We start from the raw sequence: 3,158 nt of genomic DNA on the forward strand, positions 1-3,158 counted from the left end.
GCTGTGCCAAGCTGTGCCGAGCCATGCCGAGCCGTGATCCCTTCCAGCTGTGCCGGCCCCAGGCGGCTGACGGGGCTGCGGGATCCTCTCCCTGCCAAGTTGTTGAGGTGTCAGCCAAGAGTTAGCAGGGAAAACGCCAAGCAGCCGGCGAGCCGGCCAAGCCATCCTCCTCAGCCTTCCTCCTCCTTCCCTGCTGCAGATATCCTCCCAGCCTCCCGCTGGAGCCCTGAGCCCCCGGCCACCCCAGCAGGGCTCCCCCTTTAACACCCAGTGTGCCTTCATCCCAGCTTTGCCCCTGGGACCCCCCACTGCCGCTCCCAGGGTGTTCCCCCCATCCCGGCCCCTCCACCTGGGGTGCCTGTCCCCCTCCTCTGGGTCTGTCTGGAAAGGGACGATCCCCCCTCCCCGAACTTTCCAGCTTCTCTGCAGAGCGGGAACAATCGTAGCCTTTGTCTTCCCTTAATCTCCTGGTTAGGAATTAAAAGGGGGGAAAAAACCCAGCAGCACAAAAGGCTCTTTTGCAGGGGCTGGGAGGGGGGAAGCGCAGGGCGCAGGCACAGCACAGGCAGGGGTGCAGGCAGGCCTTGCCTTCCCCCCAGCCCAGCCTGGCCACCGCTGGCTCCCCAAGGGCCACTCCACGCTGCTCCCATCCCCATGGCCCCAGAATGTTCCCACAGTGGCACCCGAGGGCTGGCGACCCTGGGAGCATCATCTGGTCCACTCAGCCCCTCAAAACGTCCTCATCCATTGGCTGTTCCAGGAGGAAGGGAGCATCTTTTGCGGCGGGGGGAACTGGACTGGGCTTGCACCCACATGGGGTCAAATGCCTCCTGCTCACTGCCATGGACCCACTTTAACACACACAGTACCCAAACACACCCTCACCTGCCCAGCACAGGGGCTCCCTGCCACCCAAAGCCCCCCAAGAACCACGCAGGCACCACAGACCTCCATAAAATTCCTTAAATAATTTAATTGAAAAAAAGTCTTTCCGTTAAAAAATATTTTTACAAACGCACGCTCGCATTGATTTCCCTGGCTGCTGTTTTTCGCTGTTGCTTTTCTTTCAACACGGTACACAGCTTTCCCCCAGATCTGTATGGAAAGGGAGGAGGCAGGTACAGGATGTGGAGAGCTGCTGGGTGCACCCTTGGGTGCACCCCTGGGGCTGGGGCGAGACCCGGGGCTGGCTGCAGGGATGGTGTGTCCTGCCCCATGGGAGCAGGGTGTGCATAGAGAAGGGTGTGAGAAGGAATTTGTTGTTTAAAATAAGAACTCTTCCTCCTCAAAGCAAAGCCAGGCAAGGATGGAGGGCTGAGATGGGGATGTTTGAGATGCACCAGGGCTGGTGGGACCCCAAACTTTGCAGCAGCAGGGGCTGGGGGGAAAGGGAGGCAGGGGCAGCCCCTGTGCCCCATTGTGCTTCTGCATGGGGGGCTGTGGGGGCTAGCAAGCCCCAAGCAGGCTCTCATATCTCTTCAGCCACTTGTTCTTAAAAGCCCCTCAGTGCCAGGTTTCTCCTGATCTGGGAGAGGGGTGAGGTCTGCCCAGTGCTGCTGTTTGGGGTCCCACCACAGTTAGGGCTGGGGAGCAGCCAAGGTAGGGAGCAAGCCAGGATGGGGAACCCCAGCAAAACGGGGCTGTGGTGTCCCTGTCAGCCAACATCCCAGATACATGTTGCACAGGAGACAGTGGGATGTGGGGAGACCATTCCTGCTGCAAGACCTGCTGCCACCTGCCCTCCTGGACTTGTTTACCCTGTGGAGAAGGACTGGGTTAATGAGAAACCCAAGGGCAGGCCTGTTCCAAGGAAAGGGGAAAAACAGTACCTGCCCTGTCAGCCTGGGGAGGAGGAGATCAGGGCCAAGCACTGGGGAGCATAGGGGTGCTCTCCCTCATTTTGGGGAGAGACCATTTGCCCCTCTAGACTGCCAGAAAAGCACCCCAAAAGCCACTTAGCAAGGTGTACTGCAGCTGAGGGGGACCTGAGAAACCCAGGACGAGCAACTGGGGTTCCACTTGGTTACTGTGGACAAATCTCCCCTAGACTGAGGGCATGGGTTCCCCCAGATCTGCTCTCCCAGGGGGTTACCTGCAGCTGGTCCTTTCACCCTGGTGAGCTCCCCCCTGCTCCAGAGCCATTTTGTAGAGGAGGAGCGAAGCCGTAAGTGCCAGGGGCTGCTGCAACCCTCCTGCTGAGGGCCAGAGTGCCCAGAGGGAGCAGGGGAGGAGCAGAGCCCTATGGAGAAGCCCCGGGGCTGTGGGGACCCTCTGGCATTGGATGAGCAGTGCGCATGGCTGTTTCTGCTTGGCTTTCACATTCCCCGTTTGGTTCCTGCAGTTCCAGCCTGACTTGAGGACGGTATGGGGTAAAAAAAATGCTGAGTATCTCTAGTACATTAGAGTTTCCTGACTGGCTCTGACCTGGGACTCAGAGCCTCCACTCTATGTGCCCCATGGGGTGCATGCAGCACCACAAGGTTGGTACAGCATCACTGCCTGGTCCCTGTCAGACAACCTGAAAACATGACAGCAAGAGAAAGGGAGAGCAGAAAGGGGCACACAGCCAGCTTGGGGTCAGCCAGGAGGAGGAGAAGGATGACCCTGGTGTGCAGCGAAGCTGCAGGCAGCCGGGCCCATCCAATGAGAGCGCGATCGAGCAAAGGAAACTCGGGTAAAATTCTTATTGCCTTTATTCTGCCCATTGCCTCCCACAGTCCTGCGGCCAGCACACACCCACGCACGCATGCACACACTCACGCACACTCAGGCACGCTGGGAGTCTCTCCCTCGGCTCGGAGGAACCGGGCTGCAATGAATCCTCAGGGAAAGGTGAGTGAGTCTTTTGGCAGCAATCACAGCGTGTGTCAGGAGTGGGCAGCCGCGCCGGCGGCACCTGCTCCTTCTGCATAAAAGAGGAGGCTGGGGGAGCCACGGCCCCCGGTGCAGCCCCCGCCCCAGCCCTGCTCTCCGGCCCCTCGGGGGGAGCGTGGCTGCCGTCGGTCCGGGGGCGGAGGGTCCCTGTGCAAACGTGCTGACGGCCTTGCTCTGCAGTCCAGAGCTGGCCAGGAGAACCAAGAGGGTAAGAGATGAGGAGCCGGGCACCTGGTCCCCCTTCCTCCCCTTTCTGCTCCTCTTACCTTTTTTTAATATATCTG

This window comes from Cyanistes caeruleus, chromosome 10 (genome assembly GCF_971803275.1).
Source record: "Cyanistes caeruleus chromosome 10, bCyaCae1.hap1.1, whole genome shotgun sequence".
Taxonomy (NCBI): domain Eukaryota; kingdom Metazoa; phylum Chordata; class Aves; order Passeriformes; family Paridae; genus Cyanistes; species Cyanistes caeruleus.